Source organism: Tenrec ecaudatus, chromosome 2, assembly GCF_050624435.1.
Source record: "Tenrec ecaudatus isolate mTenEca1 chromosome 2, mTenEca1.hap1, whole genome shotgun sequence".
Lineage (NCBI taxonomy): Eukaryota > Metazoa > Chordata > Mammalia > Afrosoricida > Tenrecidae > Tenrec > Tenrec ecaudatus.
This window is the reverse complement of record NC_134531.1, coordinates 214,719,708-214,746,155: the sequence shown is the minus strand read 5'-3', so window position 1 is coordinate 214,746,155 and position 26,448 is coordinate 214,719,708. Positions and strand designations below refer to the sequence as shown.

General features: G+C 40.1%; 1 pseudogene; it reads right to left on the bottom strand.

Annotated features, from left to right (window-relative positions):
* Positions 1–1,243: 1,243 nt before the first annotated feature.
* Positions 1,244–1,792, bottom strand: LOC142440506 (trafficking protein particle complex subunit 1 pseudogene; annotated as a pseudogene).
* Between the last annotated feature and the right edge of the window lie 24,656 nt (positions 1,793–26,448).

The window sequence follows — 26,448 nt, the reverse complement described above, 5'->3', positions numbered from 1 at the left end:
TTGCCAGGTGGGTACCTTAGTACTTGTCTAAAGCTACACAGCACAGAATGCCTGGGGACAGTCCTGGAGAATGCCTGGCTGGGCAGTATGCCCCTTTCCTCCAAGATACCTCCCGTTTCTGGGTTCCTCTGGTCAATGTGTAACCTGGGTAGGCCTTGCAGTAAGGAAGTTTGCATTCCTTTACTGTGATCTATTATGTGTTGGATTCATAGGTGAGCCAACAGAGGATAATTTTATTACTTCCTTTATCACATTCTCTAGGCTCCTCTCTGGGCCACCATGATGCAGGCCCAGTTTCAGAAAGAACTGAATTATTGTTGCCCATTATGTTTTAGGCATTGAGTGGGGGCTTTAGATCCAAGTCATAAATTGCAGAAAGAGAAAGATAAAGGTATCACCTGCCTCTTTTAGCCCCTTTAAGGCTAAGGGGCTAATAACAATTTTCCTTATTCTAAACCCAGCCCCCATTTCCATTAGGCTTGTCAGCAATATACTAATGAAACAGCCGGGCCCTCCTTTACAGAGTGGTTCCTTACAGCTCCCACTTGGCATGATTTAATGAGGTAGAACAACAAAACAAAACAACAACAACACACACCCACCTGAGTCCCAGAACATGAATTTTACTTTGCTTGGTTTGTAGCAGGTGACATTTCTGGGTAGTGAGTCCCCTTTAATAATGTGTTTATTTGGACTCCTGGATGCTACAATATTGTGGTATTTGTATCTATATCAATAAGTTTGGGTTTTTTTTTGAGAACAGAGTGCTAATTAAAAGGTGAAAAAAAACCCAGACACTTTTTGCTCAGTTGTTAGTGATGTGATAATAACACTATAATTGCATTTAGAGAGGTTTTGCAAAACAATTGTTATTTTTATTTATTTTTTGAAGATGACAAAAAGTTTATTGTGTGCCTCTAAAAGGATAAGGAAGGGAGGGCATAAAAACTTCCCAGGACAACAAATGGGCAAATGTGCTTGACCATGGATGTGTGTATGGATTATGATAAGACTTGTATGAGCCCCTAATAAAATTATTGAACAACAACAACAACAACAAACTTCCCAGGAGACAACTGGCCTCTCTTTGCCCACGAAACTGTGGACATCACTTCGCAGTGGGGGGGGGGACTCCAAAGCAAAAGAAAAACAAATATACTCTCCAGGAAAGAGGGTCTGGTTTGGAGATATGGGGTCACTTATGGGCATACTTCCAGTATTGGGGAGAACGCCAAGGAGAGGCTTAGGCTTTTGGCCTTGAAGGATTTTGGGGTGGGGGTGGTCTTAATGGGACTGTAAGGTAGCACAATTTAGGAAGGTCCTCAGGGAGCCTCTGATTCTCCTTAGGGTGAGGGGGTGTCCGTGCGGCAGTCCAGGCAGAGAAAGAGCAGATGTAGAAGTCTAGTTGGGAGTAGAAGAGCTCACTTTACACAGTTTGGCCCAAAGGGCACAGAAGATTCTTCATGACCAGTTCCACGTACAGAGGACTGTAGATGTTGTGCAACATGTCCTGGATGGGTCCCACTCCCAAATCAGTATTCCTGACAACCTTGATCCAGTGGGTGTCTCCTAGTAATGGAGCTTGTAGCAGCTAGTTTTGGAAAGCCAGGAAGCTGTCCTTCACGTTCAGCGGGGACATCTTGTTGACAAACGACCGTATAGAGAACAACATTTTATACACTAGCTTGTATTCCTCCTCTTTGGAGATCCCTGCCTGCTTCTCGGGGTGCCACTCTCTGTAGTGCAGACATACTCCATTACGGTCAAACAAATACAGACTGTAGGCTGTCATTTGCAGGGCAGAGAGTACAAGTCTTACTCTGAAAATGTACCCACTCCGTGGACTCCCACTCTCAGCTTAGGTTCTCTCCATCCGGGTGGGAGGTCTCTCCCCTGGAAGCACTGGAATTGCTCTCAAAACAATTGTTATTAAGATTCATATATCACCATGTGCCTGCCTAATGCTTATGATCCATATACCACGCCCTAGTTGGTACCTAAAGAGCCCTGGCATTGGAATGGTTATGTGTTGGGCTTCAATCCACAAAGTCATCAGTTTGATACCACTAGCTGCTCCTTAAGAGAAATACAGGGTTTTCTACCCTTGTAAAGAATTACAGTCTTGGAAACTCACAGGGACAGTTCTACCCTGTCATACAGGTTCACTATGAGTTGGCATTGACTCGATGGCAATGACTTTGAGTTTGAATTGGTACATCTTAAGAACTACTTCATCTACAATGTAACCAAGATGAATTACTGAGAGCCGAATATAGGTTGAACATGATAGGGGGACAAGAGGAATGTGAAAGGAAATAGAGGAAAGAACTAGGAGGCAGAGGGCATTTATAGAGGCATCTACATATGTAAATATATTTATATATGAGGATGGGGAAATAGCTCTATGTGCATATATTTATAGGTTTAGTATTAAGGTAGCAGATGGACATTAGGCCTCCACTCAAGTACTCCCTCAATGCAAGAAAACTTTGTTCTATTAAACTGGCATTCCATGATGCACACCTTCCCCACATGATCACGGAAGACAAAGCGGTGCATAAGCAAATGTGGTGCAGAAAGCTGATGGTGCCCAGCTATCAAAAGATATAGTATCTGGGGTCTTAAAGGCTTGAAGGGAAACAAGTGGCCATCTAGCTGAGAAGCAACAAAGCCCACATGGAAGAAGCACACCAGCCTGTGTGATCACGAGGTGTCGAAAGGATCAGGTATCAGGCATAAAATAACAAAAAAAATCATATCATTGTGAATGAGGGGGAGTGCAAAGTGGGGACCCAAAGCCCATTTGTAGGCAAGTGGACATCCCCTTACAGAAGGGTCGCGGGGAGGAGACGAGCCAGTCAGGGTACAGTGTAGCAACAATGAAACATACAACTTTCCTCTAGTTCCTAAATGCTTCCTCCTCCCCACTATCATGATCCCAATTCTACTTTACAAATCCGGCTAGACCAGAGGATGTACATTGGTACAGATAGGAACTGGAAACACAGGGAATCCAGGACAGATGACCCCTTCAGGACCAGTGGTGAGCATGACTATACCTGGAGGGTGGAGGGAAGGTGGGGTGGAAAGGAGGAGCCAATTATAGGAACCTACATGTAACCCCCTTCCTGGGGGACAGACAATAGAAAAGTGGGTAAAGGGAGACATCAGACAGTTTAAGACATGACAAAATAATATTTTATAAATTATCAAGGGTTCATGAGGAAGGGTGGAGTGGGGAGGGAGGGAAAAAATGATGAGCTCATTCCAAGGGCTCCAGTAGCAAGCAAATGTTTTGAGAATGATGATGGTAGCAGATATGCTTGTCACAATGGATGTATGTATGGATTGTGATAAGAGTTGTATGAGCCCCCAATAAAATCATTAAAAGAAGAACTAGGAGGCAAATAATGATATTTATAGAGGTATAAATATAGGCATATAAATATGTTCATATATAATGACAGGGATATAGGTTTTTGTACATTTATTTATATGTTAAATATTAAGGTAGGAGATGGACATTAGGCCTCTACTCACATCCTTCAATGCAAGAACCCTTTGTTATAATAACCTGGCATTCTGTGATGGTCATCTGCCTGACACAATTGCCAAAGACAAAATGGGTGCATAATTTAATGTGGCGAAGAAAGCTGATGGTGCCCGGCTATCAAAAGATACAGTGTCTGTGGTCTTAAAAGTTTGAAGTTAAACAAGTGACCATCTAGCAGGGAAGCAACAAAGCCTACATGGAGGAAGCACACCAGCCTGGGTGATCATGAGGTGTTGACGGGATCAGATATCAGGCATCAGAAGACCCAAAACAAACCATCATATCAATGAGAACGAGGGGGGTCAGAGTGGAGACCTAATGCTCATCTGTAGAAAATTGGGCATCACCTCACAGAAGGGTCACAAGAAAGGGATGAATCAGCCAGGGCGCAATATTACAACGATGTATAACACAACATTCCTCTAATTCTTTAATGCTTCCTCCACTCCCACTATCAAGACCCCAGTTCTACCTTACAAATCCAGCTAGACCAGAGCATGTACACGGTACAGATAAGAGGACACAGGATCCAGGACAGATAAAACCCTCCGGAATGGTAATGGGAGTAGTGATACTTTGAAGGTAGGGGGAAGATGGAGGCCGCAGGGGGAGAAAGGGGAAGCTAATCACAATGATCGATATGTAATTCCCCCAGGGGGACAGAAACATGGGTGAAGGGAGATAATGGACGATGTAAGATATTCAAATAATAGTGATTTATAATTTATCAACGGTTCAGGAAAGTGGGAAGGTGGGGGAGGGAGGGAAAAAAGAGGAGCTGATACCAAGGGCTCAAGCAGAAAGAAAATGTTTTGAAAATGAAAATGGCAACACATGTACAAATGTTCTTGATACAATGGTGGATATATGGATTGTTATAAGGACTGTAAGAGCCACCAATAAAATGACTTATTAAAAAAAGAACTGTAATAATTTGAACATCTAAAAGAAATAGGCCAGTTTCTGGAAACACATTACCAACTTAAACTAACTCAGATTGAAGTAGCGAATCTGAACAAACCTATAACCAAAGAAGAAATTGATTATGTAATTAAAAAATTTTTAAATAAAAACACTGTGCAGACCCAGATAGTGTCACTGGTAAGTTCACCAAACATTCAGGGAAAAGCTGATGCTAATTCTACTCAAACAATCCCAAAGGCTTAAAAGCACTTGCATTTGTTTTATACAGTGAGAATAACCCTGATAGCTAACAAGGCAAAAACATCCCTAAAACAGACAAGTACAGCCCACTAGCCCTCATGACCATGGAGGCAAAACTTCCCAATAAAACCCTAGCCCATACAATTCAACAATGTACCAAAAATATAACACATCAGGACCAAGTGGGATCCATACCAGGTATGTAAAGATGGTTTAACATTGGAAACACAAACCATGTAATCCAACACATGAGTAAAATGAAGGAAAATAATCATATGATCATGTCAACTAAAGCAGAAAAGGCATCTGACCAAAATTCCAGCTCTCATTCCTGAAAAAAAAAATTCAAGAAAATAGAAATGGAAGGGGAATTCATGAACGTATTGAAAGGTGAGTATATACAACTGACAGCTAATACTACTTTCAGCAGGGAGGACTTAAAGGGGATAGGCCCTGTAAGAGGGGAAATTAAACTAAGGACGCACACATCTTAGAACAAATAACCATTTGACATCAAAGGGAAGCATTTACCCAAAGACAAAGTTCCTAAGGGCTAGGAAGGAAGGAGGAGTGGAAGAGGAAGCAGGGAGGAGATGTACATTTTTTCTTCTTATGCAGGATTTGTATTAAGCAACTAGCAACATTCTAACATGGAGTAATAGATAATAGTACAAAATTGTTAATTTCTAGATATATGATCAAAGTAAGTGCTTATTCTTAGAAAATGTGTTGAAGTATTTAGGGAAAAGTGCCATGATTTCTATAAATTACCAAGCAATTCAAGAAAAAGTGTATGATAAATATAGAACAGATAAAGAGTAAATGGCACATAATGTCAACAACAGGTTAATTGACGTAAAGGTTTTATACTTGTTCAAAATATGTTAGCTGAACACCTTTCTTTATTGAAAAGTTAAAAAATAAAAACTCACGGAAATTGTTTTAAATTTAATGTTAAGGTTTGAATGTTTATTTGTCTTTAAGGTATTCTTGAGATTCGTGTTATCAGTCACCTCTCAGGCCCTGGAGCCCATGCGCGTCTCTATAATCACATTGGGAAAATGTTAAACCAGGTAATGACTGGGTAATGAAGAGACTTTCCCTTAGATACAATGCATTGGAAAGTAGATAATTTCATTTATAGCTACGTTAACTTTTAACATATTATCTTTGTTTTCACTTTTGATCCATTTTTAATTCCTCTAGTTTCTATTATCTACAGTTTCTCTAGGATTGAGATTTTTCTGTGTTTTATTTTGTTGTCATTGTTGAGGATTTTATACGGTTTTCGTTATATGAAACCCAGGATAGGTAAATCTACAGGGACAGTAACTAGATGAATAGTTCCTTAGAGTTTTGGCAAGAGATGTTGGGGGTACTGAGAAGCTAATCATGTTGGGCACAAGAAGGAAGAAAAGGTTCTAAAACTGTTTGCGGTGATGACTTCAGAACCCTTTTTAATATATTTAAGCTATTCAGGAATTATAAGTCAATAAAATGTTTGGGTATTTTTAAAGAGTTCGTTACGGGAAAAGGAACTTTATTGCTTTGTGCCATGTCCTTTGGCATTACTTGAGTTTGTTATGACAAGCAAAAATCAATTTTACATTAGAACAGCAATCAAGTAATTTTTCTAAGGAATGAAAATTGTGAGCACTAAGTTTGCATTTCATTTTACCAACTTGTGTTTTGTTTTCTATATTTTAAATGTAATGTTCCTTAGGGAAAGATTCTTCCCTCACCCAAAGATGATAGGAAGACATGGAGCTGAAATTAAAAATATATATATGAAGTAGAAAGCAATAGGAAATGTTCTTTGGGAATTTAATATTTACAGCTTCAAACCTCTTCAGAAAGGAACACTCAGCATTGAAGGAATCAAAAAAAAAATTCAATGGAAACATATAGCTAAGGTCAGAATATTGGGAGCATTTAAAGCAACAACTTTCACTCATCTATGAAACTCATCTAGGAACACCTGGATGGGGCAAATAATTAACACTGAAAATCTCATGGAGACTTCCAGGGCAGATGGCTGACTGAAGACGCACCCACAGGTAGATAGACCCCTCTTATAACAACCAGAACACTGGCATGGAAGAAAGACCAAGTGACCTGTGAGCTCAGAAACACCCTAAAAGCTTAAGTAAATCAAAACTTGCACATCTCAGAGACTGCAGGAGTGAGCAGAGAAAAGGGAATGGAGGGGTTCAGGCCCATTCACAAGGCACCCGCCATTCTCCCTCAGCCAGCCCCACTGTATGGCTTAGCAACATCCTGCATGGCTCTGGGATTCTAGGCCACGGGAAAAATCTACCAAACAGAGTCTTTTCATCCCCCAACCCTTTTCTAAATAATACCTCCCTTTTTGCTTTGTTTTGGTTTGCTTTTGATTTTTCTTAACCTTCCGTTTTCCATTCTTCTCTTTCTTTCAAACCACCTGTTTTCTTTCTCCCATCCTTCCTTTCGTTTTTCTCCCCTTCCTCTCTCTCCCTTTCTCTTTCTGTCTCTTTATATTTTTTTCTTTCTTTCCCCCATTTCCTCCTCATTCTCCATTCTGCTTTAAAGTTCTATTCTTTTCCCTCCTTCTTGGGACCACTTGACAGAGACAGCTACTCCTACACAATCCAACAGCACTCCCAGCCCTTACAGATGCTGCATGATGCCATGATGCCAGCAGTCAGTCTCAGTTCATATGAATAAACCAACCAACCAGCCAACCAGCCAACCAACCAACCAATCAACCAACCAACCAACCAACCAACCACAAACTAACAAACAAACAACACTGAGATAGATCCAAAAGGCACTTGCTCTAGAACTACTAGAAAAATAATTCAAAAGAATGCTGTTCAGATACTTAACAACAGAGTTTTAAAAAATCAAAAGTACAGTGGGTTTGGGGGTGGACCCTCGGAAAAACTTATTTGAAACTTAACAAGAAAAACACTAAACTGAAAGCAAGAAGATGAATAATAATAACAATAAGACAACAGAATTACACAGCACTTTAAAAGGGCAGAGCAGCAAAACTGAAGAAATGGGAAGCCATATTAGTGAGCTTGAAGAAAAATATCTCAACTCGAGTCTACAAGAGAAACAATCAATAAGGAGAGCAAAGGAATCTGAAGAAAGCCTAGGATTATGTTAAACATTATCAAGAGGAATAAGTTACGCCTCATCAGGATTCCAGAACATGAAGAAAGAAACAAACATCATAAAGAAAAGAGAACAAGAAATCTTGTGAGAAAACCTCCCTAACAGCATTAAAGAGGGAAAATAACTATCCCAGGAAGGTGAGAAAACCCTAAATGGAATAGACTCCAAAAGAAAAACATCCTAACACTTCCAATATCAAGAACAAGATGAAATTCAGGTGGGATGTACTCATTTGTATTTTTGCACTCATTTACCTGTATTAATTTTCTTCAGTTTCAACTTGAAGTTACATATGAGCAATTAATGGTTTGTTTCGCAGTTGGCCTCTGGCCTAGTTTTATCTACTGATATTGAGCTTCTGCATCAACTCTTCTCACAGATGTAGTCCATTTGATTTGTCTATTCCCCTTTGGAGAATTCCACATGTATAGTCATCATTTATTTTATTGAAAAAGGGTAATGGTGGTGAAGAAGTCAATGGTATTGCAAAATTCTCTCTTGCAATATTCAGCTTCACTTATATCATCAAGACCATATTTTCTACCTGCTGTTCTTTTCTCTTTGTTCCAACTTTTTCATTCCACCTGCCAATAATTATCAATGCATTATGATTGCATGTTTAGCCGATTTAAGACTGTTGATGTGGGTGGAATTTTTCAATTTCTTCATCACTAGTTTTTGTGGTTGGTGCATACATTTGAATAATAGTTATATTGATTTGATTTTCTCATATTTGGGCAGATATCTTATGACTCAACTCAAAACTGAGTCAATACTGATTTATGTAGACCCCTGTGGGTTTCTGAGACTGTAATTGTTACCGGAAAAGAAGGCCTAGTCGTTCTCCAGCAGCGCTGATGGTGGTTTTGAACTACTGACTCTGAAGCTTGCAGTCACATGCTTAACCACGACAACGGAATTATATTTTAAGATAGATTTTGAAATGTCCTTATTGAAGATGAATGCGATGCCATTTGTCTTTAATCTGTCATTCCCAGAAAAATATACCACATGATTTTCTGATTCATAATACCAGTCCATTTCAACTCATAAACACCCAGGATATTTATCTTCACATGTGTCCTTTCTTTTTTGACATCTTCCAAATTCCTAAATTCATTCTTCATGAATTCCAAGTTTGGATTATTAATTGATGTATAGTCATCTGTTTCTTCTCACTTACAGTTGTGCCTCGTCAGGAAATGAAGACCCTAATCATTTAACTCACACAGGCTTTAATCCATTATAATTTTATGGTTGATTCTTATTTGAGAGGGCAGCTCTTCTCAGTCATATTTGGATGCCTTCTGACCTAAGAAGCGCATCTTCTGGCACTGCCTCTGACCATGTTCTGCTCCTATTCGTGAAGTTTTCAGTAAGTGACGATGTTTTGACGCTATCTATAGGGTTTTTAGTGGCTAATTCCTCTGACGGGGACAGCCTATGCCTTTTCCCAATCCATAGTTACTCTGTGTAACAAAGTGTAACTGCCACATAGGGCTGCTTAGGCTATAATCTTTACAGGAGGAAATTACTTGATCTTTTCTTTGGTGGAACACCTGGTGGTTTTAAACCAACCACTTTCAATTAGCAGCAAAGTTCTCAACCATTGTGCCAGATAGGCTCCTTCCTTTTATTAAAAGAAACTACAAAACAAAACAGAAAAACCCTTTGAGTCAATTCTAACTCCTATCAACCCTTTGGAGTTGGCAGAATAGAAATGGCCTCATGGGTTTCAAGGCTTTAATCTTTATGACCTTGACTTGTCTGTAAAAGTATCCTATTACAGTGGTTGGCATGTTGCTGTGATACTGAAAGCTATGTCACTGGCTTTTCAAATACCAAGAGGGCCACCCTGGTCAACAGCTTTAAGCAGAGCTTCCAGACTGATAGAGACTTGGAAGGAGTATCTGCAAATCTACTTCTGTAAAAATTGGCCAGCGCTCGCCTTATGAATAGTGGTGGCATGCTGCCTGAAACAGTGCCGGAAGATGAGTTACTGGGTGAGAAGATGTTCAAAGTGCAACCAGGGAAGTGCGCCTCTGAATAGTTTGTTGTTGTTAGGTGCCAGCAAGTCAGTTCTGACCCATAGCAACCTATGCACAACAGCATGAAATACTGCCCAGTCCTTCAACATCCTCACAATTGTTTCGGTGCTTGAGCCCATTGTAGCAGCCCTGTGTCGATCCATCTCCTCGAGGGCCTTCCTCTTTTTGCTGCCCCTCTATTTTACCAAGCATGATGTCATTCTCCAGGGACTGGTCTATCCTGACACTATGTCCTAGGTATGAATCCTATAGTTGACCTTAATGATGTGGATGGAGTAAAACTTTCCAAATCTGGATTTGCTAATGTGGCATGACTTGGAAAGATAAAAAATGATTGCAAACATCCATTGATAATCAGAATATAGATTGTATGAGGGATAAAGAAACAAAAATTGGAAATTATTAGAAATGAAATAAAACACTTGAAGATTGATATCTTTGACAGTAGGCTGAATTGGACTGGTATTGGCCATTTGAATGAGACAATCATGTGACAACTTAAAGGGTCATATTTCTTTATTGTAAAAAAGAACATTTCAAGCTGTATCCTGAAGTACAATACTGTCAGTGATAACATGATATTCATACACCTATGAGGAAGACAAGTACATATTAAAATTTACATACTGACCACTAATGTAAAAAATGAAGAAGATGAAGATTTTTACCAACTTCTGCACTCCAAAATTGATCAAATATGCAATCAAATTGCACTGATAATAATTGATGGTGATTAAAATGTAAAAACTGGAAACACATGAAGGATTAGTATTTTGGATATTGGCCTTTGTGATATAAATGACACCAGAGGTTACATGATAGATATTTTCAAAATCAACTACCTATTTATTGTACATACTTTTTTCCAGCAACAGAAATTGTGATGATACTCACCTCCCGATACAATTGCTGAAGACAAATGTGTGCATACGCAAATGTGGTGAAGAAAGCTGACGGTGCCTGGCTATCAAAAGAAATAGCGTCTGGGTTCTTAAAGGCTTGAAGGTAAACAAGTAGCCATCTAGCTTAGAAGCAACAAAGCCCACATGGAAGAAGCACACCAGCCTGTGTGATCACAAGGTGTCGAAGAGATCAGGTGTCAGACATCAAAGAGCAAAAAAACATATCATTGTGAATGAGGGGGAGTGCAGAGTGGAGACCCGAATTCCATCTGTAGGCAACTGGACATCTTACAGAAGGGTTGCGGGGAGGAGATGAGACAGTCAGGGAACAGTGTAGCAACAATGAAACATACAACTTTCCTCTAGTTCTTAAATGCTTCCCCCCCTCCCCCCCGCCCCATCATGATCCGAATTCTACCTTGCAAGTCTGGATAGAGCAGAGCATGTACACTGGTGCAGATAGGAGCTGGAGGCACAGGGAATCCAGGGTGGATCATACCTTCAAGACCAGGGGTGTGAAGGAGATAATGGGAGGGTAGAAGGTGAGTGGGTTGGAAAGAGGGAATCGATTACAAGGATCTACATGTGACCTCCTCCCTGGGGGACAGACAACAGAAAAGGGGGTGAAGGGAGATGCCAGATAGGGCAAGATATGACAAAATAATAATTTATAAATTATCAAGGGCTCATGAGGGAGAGGGGAGTGGGGAGGGAGGGGCAAAAAAAAGAGGACCTGATGCAAAGGGCTTAAGTGGGGAGTAAATGCTTTGAAAATGATGAGGGAAAAGAATGTACAGATGTGCTTTACACAATTGATGTGTGTATGGATTGTGATAAGAGTTATATGAATCTCCAATAAAATGATTAAAAAAAAGAAGCAGGAGTCAAGAAATCAAATGACGCTTGACATTAAAAAATTTTCTGCACAAGACTTTTAATTGTGTTAAAAGACAAAGATGTCACTTTGAGGAATAAAGCACACCTGACACACACACAAAAAGATATGACAAAATAATAAATTATCAAGGGTTCATGAGGGAGGGGGAAAATGAGGAGCTGATGCCAGGGGCTTAAGTAGAGAGCAAATGTTTTGAGAATGATGAGGGTAACGAATGTACAAATGTGCTTTTCACAATTGATGTATGTATGGATTGTGAGAATAGTTGTATGAGCCCCCAATAAAATGAATTAAAAAAAATTGTGGTGATACATATAGGCTTTACCAGAAGGAAAACACATGAATCAAATTGGCTACATCTATGGAAAAAATATGATGGAATCTCAGTGTCATCATTCAGAACCAGACCAGGTTCTGACTGCAAAACAAACTGTCAGTTACTTACTCATATGCAAGTTCAAGTGGAAGCTGAAAAAAATGAATTCAAAGCTGTAAGAGCCAAAATACAACCATTAGTCCATCCCACTTGAAGTTAGAGACCATCTCAAGAAGAGATTTGACACATTGTACACAAATGAACAAAGACCAAATAAATTGTGGGATAACATCAAGAATATCACACACAAAGAAAAGAAAAGCACATTAAAGAGATAGGAAAGAACAAAAAATTCAAAATAAATGTTAAAATTACTCTCAAAGTGCAACTCAGGCAGACAAAGCATTATGATGAAATACGCAAATACTTGGAGTTAGAAAACCACAAGGGAGTCATAGTCAGCATTTCTCAAGCTGAAGGAACGGAAGAAAAAAATTCAAGCCTTGATGCATCTGATTGCAGGATTGGAAGAAAAAAATTCAAGCCTTGATGCATCCGATTGCAGGATTCTACGGGGCCGGCAAAGAACATGGAAAGTACCATGGACTGCTAAAAGCACAAACCATGTGTCATGGAAGAAATACGACGAGAGTGCTCCTTAGAGGCAGGAATGAGAAGACTTCATCGTATGTACTTTGGACATGTTGTCAGGAGAGACCAGTCCCTGGAGAAGGACATTATACTCGGTAAAGTGGAGGGAGAGTGGAAAAGAGGAAGACCTTCGACAGGATGGATTGACACAGTAGCTGCAAAAGACGGCACAGGACTGGACAGGGGTCCTTTTCTTGTGCATATGGTCTGTATGTATCAGAACCAACTCGGTGGCACCTTACAACAACAACATGGGCAAAATGAGACTTTGGTGGCATAGTGGGTTGCATGTTGGGCTGTGAATGGCAAGGTAGGCAGTTTGAAACCACCGGGCACTGCACAGGAGAACGATGAGGTTTTCTACTCTTCCAATTAAGTTGGAAGCCACAGGAGCTTTTCTACTGTGTCCTGTAGGGGCACTGTTTGAGTTGTAATCAACTCAATGGTGGGTGAGTGATTGATTGATGGGCAAATATTGACTGATGCAAGAAGCATAAAAAAAAAGACGGATGGAATACACAGAGTCCCTATACTAATAAGTACCGGTTAACATTAACCATTTCAGGATCAGATATTGATCAATACCATATGATCAGATATTGAAGGAAGAAGTCTGTCTAAGCTGCAGCAAAGGCACCTAAAAAACAAGGCTCCAGAATTTGCTGAAATACAGGTTGAAATGTTGAAACAAACTGATGCAGCCCAAGTACTCCCTTGTCTTTGCCAAGAAATTTGGAAGACAGCTATCTGACCAGCCTACTGGTAGAGCTCTTTATCTGTGTCTGCTCCAAAGAAAGGTGACCCAAAAGAACATGGAAATTATCGAACATATATCATTAACATTACAGCTGAGCAGTAAAAGAGAAAACTCACACTGTATGGGTTTCTTCTTTGAGTTTTGATTCTCCTGAACCTCCCTGTTTAGTTTTCAGAATCACCAGGTAATGGATTTTTTGTACTTTCTCCAGAGTTTCTAGTTGTATTCTATGAAGGGGATAAGCTGTCAGGAGTGCACACCATCCTGTTCAGCACCAGAAGTATCTTAAGTCATTTACCTAACAAAGGACGATTATTCTGTATTATTACGAGGTCAACTTCTTTCATTTTAATTTTAAATTGCTGTATTTTCAATCTGATTATTCAGGGTGTGAAGACAACAACTACCTTTTGCTGTGGGATCAATCTGTCCTAGCAAATTATTTTACAATATCTTTTTCAAAATTCAAGCCTGAAATTTATAAACATAAAACTATGAAGACGTATTTTTGAAATCACTTTATTGGGGGCTTGTCCAACTCTTATCACAATCCATACACCCATCCATTATGTGTCAAGCACATTTATACATTTTTTGCCCTCATCATTCTCAAAACATTTGCTTTCTACTTGAGCCCTTGGTATCAGCTCCTCATTTTTCCCTCCCTCTCTGGCTCCTCTCCCTTATGAACCCTTGATAATTTATAAATTATTATTTTGTCATATCTTACACTGTCCAATGTCTCCCTTCACCCACTTTTCTGTTTTCTGCCCCCCAGGGAGGAGGTTATATGTAGATCCTTGTAATCAGTCTCCCCTTTCTACCCCACCTTCCCTCTACCCTCCTGGTATCGCCATGCTCACCACTGGTCCTGACGGGATCATCTGTCCTGGATTCCCTGTGTTTCCAGTTCCTATATGTACCAGTGTATATCTTCTGGTCTAGCCAGATTTGTGAGGTAGAATTGAGATCATGATAGTGGGGTGGGGAGGAATCATTTAAAAACTAGAGGAAAGTTGTATGTTTTATCGTTGCTACACTACACCTTGACTGGCTCATCTCTTCCCTGCAGCTTTTCTGTAAGGGTTGTCCAGTTGCCTATAGATGGGCTTTGGGTCCCCAATCTGCACTCCCCCTCATTCACAATGATATGATTTTTATTCTTTGATGTCTGATACCTGATCCCTCCAACACCTTGTGATCACACAGGCTGGTGTGCTTCTTCCATGTGGGCTTTGTTGCTTCTGAGCTAGATGGCTGCTTGTTTACCTTCAAGCCTTTAAGACCCTAGATGCTATATCGTTTGAAAGCCGGACACCGTCAGCTTTCTTCACCACATTTGCTTATGCACACATTTGTTTTCAGCGATCATGTGGGAAAGGTGAGCATCATGGAATGTCAGGTTAATAGAACAAAGTGTTGTTGCATCGAGGGAGTACTTGAGTGGAGGACCAATGTCCATCTGCTACTTTAATACTAAATTTATAAATATATGCATATAGAGCTATTTCCCCACCATCATATATAAATATATTTACATATGTACATACCTCTATAAATGCCCTATACCTCCTAGTTCTTTCCTCTATTTCCATTTACTTTCCTCTTGTCCCACTATCATGTTAAGCCTTCATTTGGGTTTCAGTAATTCCTTTCTATTACATTGCCCTTGATCAATCCCTAACAGGCCTCTAACATCCTCCTTGTCACTAATTTTGGATCACTTGGTGTGCCCTGGGTTTGTTAACACTACTTCCTTTTACCCACCTCCTCCTCTCCCTTGTCCCCCCCGGAACCATCGGTCCTGTTGTTTTCTCCTCCAGATTTTTTCCCCAGCCTATCTTATCTAGATAGATCTGCAGAGATAATAATATGCACACAAAAAACCAAGAGAGAGTAAAACAAAGTAACAAAACAAAACAACGACAACAACAACAACAACAACAAACCAATGACCCCAAAAAAGAAAAGTCTGTAAATAGTTTGAGGTCTGTTTTTTGACCTTTAGGAGTGTTTTCTGGTCGAGTGAAGACATCTTTTATGCCTAAAATATCTTGGGGGTTTCCTGGACAGTCCTTAGGTAAATACAAACACAGGTTCCTTCACCTTATAAAAGAAGGGATCAATATAATTAGGTTTGTTTGGCATTCTTTGGGTTTTCAGTCAAAGCTATTTTGAGAACTTTTACTTACAAAGCTCAGGATATAAAAGAAACTAACTCAATGAGTTTTGAGAATCTATATAACTTAATTATCTGGACATACTTTATTATTAATATCATTTTTATAACATATACTCAGAGAAGATAGTGAACTATTCTTGTACACACACAGATATAATAATTCTCTATCAATTAATTTGTTTTAATAAAGATGCTATTTTTATGTCTAAATTTTCTTCATAAAGGTAATCACAACTCACTTGAGCTTTTAGAAGAAAGCACTACAAATTCTCTTCATTATCTAACATGTTTTCACTCTAAAGTGATTCTTGGTGATGTCATTATGACGTTATATGTAATATAGCTTAAAGGAAGGTGCCTTCCTTCACTCTGACATGATTATTATAACAAATATAAATTAGCATAAGGTTTAGATTTAGGTTAGTCTCCTTTTTAGTCATGAAATCTATCGTTCTTATTCTAGGACAAAATCTTCTTACAAACAAAAAATTTCTTATTAAAGTAAACCATACATCAGAAAATTTAACAAAAAGAAAAGCTAATGGACATTAGTATTGGTCACAGGTCAGCTTGAATCCCAGTCCCATTAGTTGCTGGCACAGAAGTGCTTACCTTTATTTATATCATGACCTTCAGTAGCATCTGATAAGCCTATGAATCTCCTTTCAATATGAGGCATATGTATATTAAAGAATTTCAAAGGAAGTTAATTTTATTTAAAGGCAATTAAATATATTTCCAAAGTTTTAAAAAAAGAAAATTTAACAACCTGCGCTGATGAGTTAGTCACCTTTCTTCTGGCATATTGGTGTGGTTTCATCTATTAAGTTATTATCTGCTGAAAATGTTGCAACTACTATTATGATAAGGTTCATTCATGAAAATTAATTTCTGTTTCTAATTGGCCTGAGATTTAAGGCCTTACCTATAAATATGCACCTTTCAGGTTAATGATATGTAGCAACCAGTTTTTTTAGAGGAAAACTAAATTAGTTCTACTGATAAAAATATTTTAAGATTGGTCCTTCTAAATATGACATGAATACCTCAGCTATAAGGAATAATAGTTTATCTTTAAGTCATATAATATAAAAGCTTCCAGGTTGTACCACATTGCAGTAAATAACATTTTTTTTTACACTCAAAAATAAGATAAATGAACTCATATGATTGAGCTAATGATTGGTTAAAATCATGTTGGGAATATTTTCAGCTGTAACCTTACACGTATATATTTATAACTGCTTTCAAACATAAATTATAGACTGTATCCCTCGTGGTTTTGTGTATTTTGGGCAAGGTAGCATTTCAACACAAGAGGCTCTGATGGTGCTTGGCTACCAACCAAAAGGCCAGCACTTCGAAACTAGCCACATCTTGGCAAAAGATGTAGCAGTTTGCTTCCATAAATATTACAGCATTGGAAATGCTATGGGGCAGTGGTATGCTATATGATAGGGGCCTTGTGAGTCAGAATCTGCTGGTGGAATCAATATTTGTTTTTAATAATGCTATACCACGTGGGCCTTGAAGAGAAGAAGGGGTCTGCTAGCTAGGAGGGGAGGGTTATATTGCTACTTGGTAGTTTTCACATGTATACACAGATGGAATCTCAAGCATGTTAATCATCTCTAGTTTATGTGCCTACTGAAGGTGTGGATCTCCTGGGAGCTCATCATTTCTCACGTCTGTTTCTTCCTTGGTTTGCGGTCCCTGAATTAGAATGCTACAATCAAGATCCCTATTTATAATAAAAACAATAGCATTTCTTCAATGGTACTGGACAATACAATCACTTTAGGGTACTTACGAAGGAGGCCTAGTGCTGTAGTGGGTTACACATTGGGTTGCTAACCACAAAGTCAGCAGTTTGAAACCACCAGCTGCTCATCAGGAGAAAGACGAGGATTTCTACTCTTGCAAAGAGTTACTGTCTCAGAAACCCACAGGGGGAGTTCTACTGTCTTATAGGGTCACTATGAGTTAGAGTTGACTCAATGGCAATGAGATCCAAGTTTTGCGTATTTACTACCTAAATAATATGGCGTTTATGTGCTGGTCAAAACATCCACTGCCTTTTAGATAATTACTTCAAAGTAAGTGAAGAAGTTTCCTTGTAAAATTCAGGGGCAACCAAATTGATTGTCCAAGGTGGAAAAAGACCCCTCCTCTGGGTTCTTATTGCACGTCTTTGCCTTGTCACAAAAGGAAACAATAACTATGATGCTCAATTGTTGCTGTTATGTAGGTGCACAGATTCTTTAAGCAATTGAAACAACTCAGATAAACATGATGGAATATTGTGAAAACAGCCCCTGAGACCAAAATTATAATATAGACCTGTAAGAGTGAAAATTTGCTCTTGCTTTGGGTCACCATCCTCTTGTCTCAAGAGGTGAGATGACCAAACTGAGGAATTGTAAAGGATTAATTTCTACTTAGGATGTCATTTATCTAGAAATTTGCAAAATGGACTATTATATTCTGACCATGGAATAATGAGGTTTTTTGGGGACCAACTGTGGAGAGATGCTGCATTTCTGTGCTACCTGAATCATCATCATACCCTCCACGAATGCCTCCTCACAGCATCATCATCATACCCCTCCACGATGCCTCCTCACAGCATCATCATCATACCCTCCACGAATGCCTCCTCACAGCATCATCATCATACCCTCCACGAATGCCTCCTCACAGCATCATCATCATACCCTCCACGAATGCCTCCTCACAGCATCATCATCATACCCTCCACGATGCCTCCTCACAGCATCATCATTTTCATCCTCTCTCTACTGCTTCCCTCTGCTTTTGAAGATCTTGTAAGTAAGTTGGCCTCTCCTGGGTAATCCAGGATAATCTCCTTATTTGAAGATCAGTCGACTAGCACTCTTCATTCATCTGTAAACTTAGTTCCTCCTTTGCCTGGGCATTAGCTTCCCAGGGCCACCATAACACATTGCCTCAAACTGGGGGCCTTAAACCCGTAGACATTTTTCCTCCTATCATTCTGAAAGATCCCAGCCATGGCCAGCAGGTCTATTCCAACTCATATTTTCCCTAGGGACAGAGTAGAAGTGGACCATAGGGTTTCCAGGGCCTCAAATGTTATGGAAGCAGACTGTCACGTTTTCCTCCCATGGATTGAAATCCCCACACTTTCAGTTAGCAACGGAGAGTTTAGCCACGGCATCACTTAGTTCAAAGGACTAATGGCATCACAGCCTCCTCTAATGGATCCTGGCTACCGCTACTGACCACTCTGCCAAGACCACATGATGATTTCAGCATGGACTTAGGATGGGCTTAAGATAAAAGTGGAACAAAATTCAAGGACCTCTCCCCCCCAAAAATAAGGACCAATTTTACTGGTCAAAAAAGGACTAGAAGAACCCCTGGGACTATCACTCTGAGAAAACCATCTAACTTGAAACTAAAGATGTTCCTGGAGGCCAGTTTCCAGTCAAATAATCGATGGAATCAGAAAACAACCAGTGTGAAGAACAGATAGGCTTTGGGCCTCTACTTAAATCTTACCTCAGTTACAAGAACAATTTGTCCTAATAATGTGGCAATGTATGCTATTCACCTTCCTGACACGATCGCTGAAAACAAAGCGGGTACATAACCAAATGTGGTGAAGAAAACTGATGGTGCCCGGGTATTAAAAGATATAACATCTGGGGTCTGAAAGACTTGAAGTTGAACAAGTGCCCATCTAGCAGGGAAGCAACACAACCTACATGAAAGAAGCATACTAGCCTGTGTGACCATGAGGTGTCAACAGGAATAGGTATCAGAAATTCAGAAACAAGCAATCATATTAACATGAAAGAGCATAGACAAAGTGGAGACCCAAACCCACTTGTAAGATAATTGGACAGTCACTCGCAGAAGGACCACATGGAAGGGATGATATTGCCAGGGTGCAGTACACCACTGATAAAACACATACCTATCCTCTAGTTATTTAATATTTCCTCTCCCTACTATTATGGTCTTATTAATGTGTGAGAGCTGTGTATGTCCATTTGTAGAATTAAGATAATTTGATACATGAAATCCAAGATAGATAAACCCTTCAGAAATAGTAATGGGAGTAATGATTCCCTGAGGGTCTGGGAAGAGAGGTGGGTAGGAGGAACTGATAGCAATGATGACTGTATAACCCCACTCAAGGGGAACTAATAACAGAATTGTAGGTAAACAGATGCATTAGATGGGGTAAAGGTACATCATCATCATCATCATCATCATATAAGCATTCCATGGGCATAGGGTGGGGAAGAGAGGGGGTCTTTACCATATCAAAGACTTCCAGAAGAAAGAAAATGTTTTGAAATTGGCAGCAATTGTGATTAATCTAATTGAAGTATGGATTTTTATAATAACTGTAAGAGCTCCTAATAAAATGATTAAATAAAAAAACAAAAACAAAACAGACTTTTAGAACAATGAACTCTAGGAGACCACAAGGGCAAGATTTCCCCAAAACCAAAGACAAGAAGATAGGGAGAGATTGGAAAGGAACACCGGAGGGCTGGAAGTAGAGATGACAGGAGGAAATAAGGAGAGGGTTAACACCCTACAGGGATGGCAACCCATCTATGGAACAGTTTGTGTGAAAACTAATTTGCTATGTAAGCTTTTGTCTAAGGCACAATCACAGAGAAAGAAAAAAAGAGGAGGGGCTTGATCCATCTCCAAACACTAGCTAGTGAAAACCTTGTGAGTCACAACTGATTCATGATCCTCACCTGACCTTGAAGATGATCCAGAATGCAGGGGTTGATTTAATAGCAAAAACAACAAAAAAGAGGATACAGGACCACGTGCATGTTAGCTGGAGCAACAGCCAGGCTCAATTCCTGTAGCTTTTAAGACCCTGTAGCCATTTAAGATCTTTTTAAAAAAAATAAAGAATCCAAACCAAACTCACTGCCATAGAGTCAACTCACAGGGATGTTAGAAGTCAGGGTAGAACTGCTGCTGTGAGTTTTCTAGACTGTAATTATTTTTTTAAAAACATTTTATTAGGGGCTTATACAACTCTTATCACAATCCATACATATACATACATCAATTGCATAAAGCACATCTGTACATTCTTTGCCCTAATCATTTTCAAAGCATTTGCTCTCCACTTAAGCCCTTTGCATCAAGTCCTCTTTTTTCCCCTCCCTCCCCGCTCCCCCCTCCCTCATGAGCCCTTGATAATTTATAAATTATTATTTTGTCATATCTTGCCCTATACGGCGTCTCCCTTCACCCCCTTTTCTGTTGTCTGTCCCCCAGGGAGGAGGTCACATGCGGATCCTTGTAATCAGTTCCCCCTTTCCAACCCACTCACCCTCCACTCTCCCAGCATCGCCCCTCACACCCTTGGTCCTGAAGGTATCATCCACCCTGGATTCCCTGTGCCTCCAGCTCCCATATGCACCAGTGTACAACCTCTGCTCTATCCAGACTTGCAAGGTAGAATTTGGATCATGGTAGTGGTGGGGGGTGGGGGTGGGAAAGCATTTAGGAACTGGAGGAAAGCTGTATTCTTCATCGGTGCTATGTCACACCCTGACTGACTCATCTCCTCCTCTACACTCCTCTGTGAGGGGATCTCCAGTGGCCTACAAATGGGCTTTGGGTCTCCAGTCTGCACTTCCCCCTTCATTCACTATGGCAAGATTTTTTTTTTTTGATGATGCCTTATACCTGATCCCTTCGACACCTCGTGATCGCACAGGCTGGTGTGCTTCTTCCATGTGGGCTTCTTCCATGTGCTTCTGAGCTAGATGGCCGCCCGTTCATCCTCAAGCCTTTAAGACCCCAGACACTATCTCTTTTGATAGCCGGGCAGCATCAACTTTCTTCTCGCCCCATTTGCTTATGCACCCGTTTTTCCTCAGCGATTGTATCATGGAGGTGTGCACCCAATGATATGATTTTTTGTTCTTTGATGCCTGATAACTGATCCCTTGGGAACTACATGATCACACAGGCTGGTGTGTTCTTCCATGTGGGCTTTGTTGCTTCTGAGCTAGATGGCCACTTGTTTATCTTCAAGCCTTTAAGACCCCAGACGCTATCTCTTGATAGCCGGGCACCATCAGCTTCCTTCACCACATTTGCTTGTTTACCCGATTTGGCTTCAGTGGTTGTGTCAGGAGGGTGAGCATCATAGAATACCAATTTAATAGAAGAAAGTATTCATGCATTGAGGGAGTGCTTGAGTAGAGGCCCAAGGTCCTTCCGCCCCCTTAATACTAAACCTATAAATATAGGCACATAAATCTATTTCCCCATCCTCATATATATATTTGCATGTACATGTCTTTGTCTAGACCTCTGTAAATGCCTTTTGCCTCCTAGCTCTTTCCTCCATCTCCCTTGACTTTCCTCCTGCCCCACTACCATGCTCCGTCCCCAGCTGGGTTACAGCTATATCTCTTCTTTACGTTACCTTACCCTTGTTCATTCCCTACCAGGCCTGCCACTCCCCCTGAACCACCAATTTGAATCCCATGTTGTTCCCTTGTCCCTGGGTTAGTTAACACCACTTCCTTACCCCCCACCTCCCCCTATCCCAAGTTCCCCCGGAACTGTCGGTCCCGTTGTTTTTCCTCCAGATAGTTCATCCAGCCTATCTTATTTAGACAGACCTGTGGAGATAATAACATGCACAAAAACAAGACAGAGGAAAACAAAGCAACAACGTACATCAAAATAGCAACAACAACAAACCAATGACAAAGAACAAAACAAAACAAAACACATCAAGAAAGAAAAGCTTGTAGTTAGTTCAAGGATCGTTTGTTGGCCCTTAGGAGCGTTTTCCAGTCCAGTCTGTTGGGGCACCACGCCCTGGCCCCAAAGTCCACTTTCAGCATTCCCTGGGGACCTTGCCACTCCATTCCCTTGCTGTTCCACTGTACTCTCCCAGTGCTTTGCCTCGGTGTGGTGGGATCAGGTCAGGCGCAATTCCCACACTATGCCAGACTGTAGTTCTTTAGAAGAGTCAAAAGCCCTGTCTTTCTCCCGAGGAGAGGCTGGTGGTTTCAAACTGCTGACGTTTGGCTTAGCAGCGCCACACATACCTACTACGCTACCAGAAATCCTTTCAAGACAAGGGAACCCCAAAATGAAAACATTTTAAAAAGCAGGGAATGTTGTGTACAAGCAAGAGGCTGAATCAAGGAATGCCAGAAAGTAAGTCTGCGATTGATGGCAAGAGATTATAGTCAAAGTCTCCAGGTGCAAAAAATTCAAAGTAGAAGCTACCTCTATTATTGTCAGGACACTTAAACACACACACACACACACACACACACACACACACACACACACACACTCACGGAAAACCTTAAAAGGTATGATTCTTGTTAAAGAACCACATATTTCAAAGCAGCACCAAGGCCTGCAAACGCTGCTGAGTAAAGACTGCCGTGAACAGCTCTGAATCTGGCTCCCCTCTTTGGGACCATCCTTATAAATCTGAAATTCCAAGGGAGGCTTTATGGCACAGAGGTCGGAAGCATGTAAATGAGTAATGCTGGACAAACAGGATGCTATAAACCAAAATGGACAAATGTTTATAAATAAGTTATTTAGCCCTCAGGGCACCTACCCAAGGTGAAATTCTAAAAACAGCTGTCCAGATTATTGCTGGAGAAGTGACCCCCACTGGAGGACAGAGAGTTGACACTCAACACCTATCCAGCATACAGCTGGACATACTTACTTGGTGCATCTTCCTCTTGATTCCCCCTTCCTTGTACCTGTACATACGAGAATATATAAATATACAGCACATATATATATTCATAGGTGCCCTCAAATCAATCCCAACTTACAGAGGAACTACAAACCACAGAGCTTAACCACACTAGGCCTTGTGCCACCCTCAAATTGTTACTGTTTAACTCCATTGTTACTGCCACTGTGTCAAGGCATCTCATTGAAGGTCTTCCTCTTACTCACTTTTAGCTATCCGTGTTAGTCTTGGTAAACTAGGGAAACAAATTCCCAGAAACTCCTATATATATATATATATATACACACACACACATATATATGAGAGAGTTTTATACAAAGGGTAAGTGTACATTAAGAAAACATCCCAACCCAGTGCTTCCTAAGCCCATAAGTACATTAGCCCATATGTTCAACACCAATCTACAAAGTCCTCCTCAATTTCACAAAACTCACATAATAATGCTGACTGCAGGAGGAAAGCCAAATCAGTGAGCGTGTAAACATCTCAGCACTGGCAGGGGTCTCCACACGGCTGCTCCAGCACCCAGGGGCTGCATCGGGGTAGGTCCATGTGGCTTCTCCTCAGGGATGTCTTGTAGGAAGTGCGCCTTGCAAGCTGAAGCAGAGAACTGGTTAAGGCAGCTGCACCTCGGTCCAACCATCAGAAAGCAAGAGACCTGAGAACTAGAAAGGCAAGGCTCACTGAGCCATTTATATCTCTGCCCCTCAATTAATCCCACATTTGTGTGTCGGCCAGGTTGGCACAATAAACTAACTATCTCACTATCTTACCAAGCATGATGTCCTTCTCTAGGACTGGTCCCTCCAGATAACATGCCCAAAGTACATGAGACAAAGCCTCACCATTCTCACTTCTGAAGGACATTCTAGTTGTACTTCATCCAACAGATTTGTTTCTTCTTTTGGCAGTCAGTGATATAATCAATATTCTTGGTTAGCACCATAATTCAAAAGCACCAGCTCTTTAGTGTTCCTTAATCATTCTTCAACTTTCACATACATATGAGGTGTTTAAAAATACCATGCCTTGAGCCAGACACACCTTAGTCCTCAAATGACAACTTTGTTTTTTAACCCTTTAAAGAAGTGTCTTACAGCCCAGAGCAATAGGTTGTTTGATTCCTTGACAGGTGCCTCCATAGGTGTTGATTGTAGAGCCAAATAAAATGAAATCTTTGGCAACCTCAGTCTTTCCCCATTCATCATGATGTTGTGTACTGGTACAGTTATGAAGATTTTTGTCGTATTTAGAAGTGTAATGCACAGTGAATGCTGTGGTCTTTGGTCTTTCATTAGTAGGTGCTTCAAGTTCTTTTCACTCTGGGCCAGAAAAATAAAATGATAGGTAGATATTGGGCTGTATATTCTGTAGCCATTTTAAATCACCTGGAAGTTTACATTAATTCAGATGATTTATTGAATCAAGAACAAAGTATTCATTGAATGAAGAACAAGATTTATTACCAATGTGGAGACATGGATTTGTATTTCTAGCACATTTCTTTTCTTTTCTTTTTTGCAGCGACTTGCTTCTTATGGTTTGACTTTTTCTCTTTTGATAAATTAGATATATATTTGTTGGTCAGTCACATTAGTATTTTTACAATATTTAAATAGCAATGTAATTAATTTTTAGTGAGTGTATCAGATTTGCAAACAGACATCCTGTTTTCGAAAACAGGTAGATCCTTCAGCAAAATACCCAAAAAGAAGAGAAATAGTCTGATAATCAGAAGGCATGTTAAACTATCGTTGAGAAGTTAGTAAATGTAATAACCTGAACGGAAGGCAAATACAAAGAAGGAGTTTTGTCACATGGCTATGTATCAAGTCAGACTTTTCCACTACGATGAAAATCCAAACCATCTGAAGAAATTTTATTGTATTTCTCTTCATTGTCATTGAATTAGCTCCAACTCTGGATGACGTTGTATAACAGAACAAAACACGACCCGGGCCTGCCTGGCATCTGCCCTCTTCATTATCACTGGTATGCTGGAGCCCATTGTTACAGTCACCGTGTTTGAGAGTGTTTCAACGGAGGGTCTCAGCTTACGTCCCATGTTGACTAATATTCTGTCATCATCCATAAAGTTTTCACTGATGCATTTTCAAGAGTACATCACCAGACATTTTTTCCCGATTGTCTTGGACTGGAAACTCCACAGAAACCCATTCCTTGTGCACAAACAACCCTGTTGATATTTAAAGTACAGGTAGCATAATTTCTAGTATCACAGCAACATGCAAGCCACCACAGTATAATAAACCAAGAGGTGTATGACTGATCTAAAGGAATTAGTAAAGATGCAAACGAATTAAAGTAAATTAATACAATTATAACAGTAACATATTTTAAAAGTATGTTACTATAGTAAAGAAAAAGTTAAAATAGTATAGTGCAGTTGAGCTTTAGCAAATTAAATAATATTTGGAGCACTTTGGAGTTCTGGTTTAGAAATCAAGGAATGTGGTAACCCAAGAGATGGTTCCACTTTTCCAGCTGATTAAATTTTGGAAAGGGAAAAGTAATGAGAAGAGAATAGGTAAGTAGTCAAATAACAGAATTATGTGTTCTGAATCATGGATTTATTTTAGTGTGTTTCATTGGGATATTTTAAAATAGAATAGTAATTTTAATGGCTTAAATGCAAGTAATTTGGAATCATCCCATTTCTAGTTGGATAAGTTGGTATTCAAATATGAGGTGTAATAAGAATATCATGTGGAGGAGATGAGCCAGTCAGGATGCAGTGTAGCAATGATAAAACATACAACTTTCCTCTAGTTCTTATATGCTACCCCTACCACCCCACTATAATGATCTCAATTCTACCTTACAAATCTGGCTAGACCAGAGGATGTACACTGGTGCAGATGGGAACTGGAAACGCAGGGAATCCAGGACAGATGAATGCCTCAGGACCAATAATGAGAATAGTGATACCAGGATGGTAAGGGGAAGGTGGGGTAGAAAGGGGGAACTGATTACAAGGATCCATATATAACCCCCTCCCTGGGGGTACAGACAACAGAAAAGTGGTT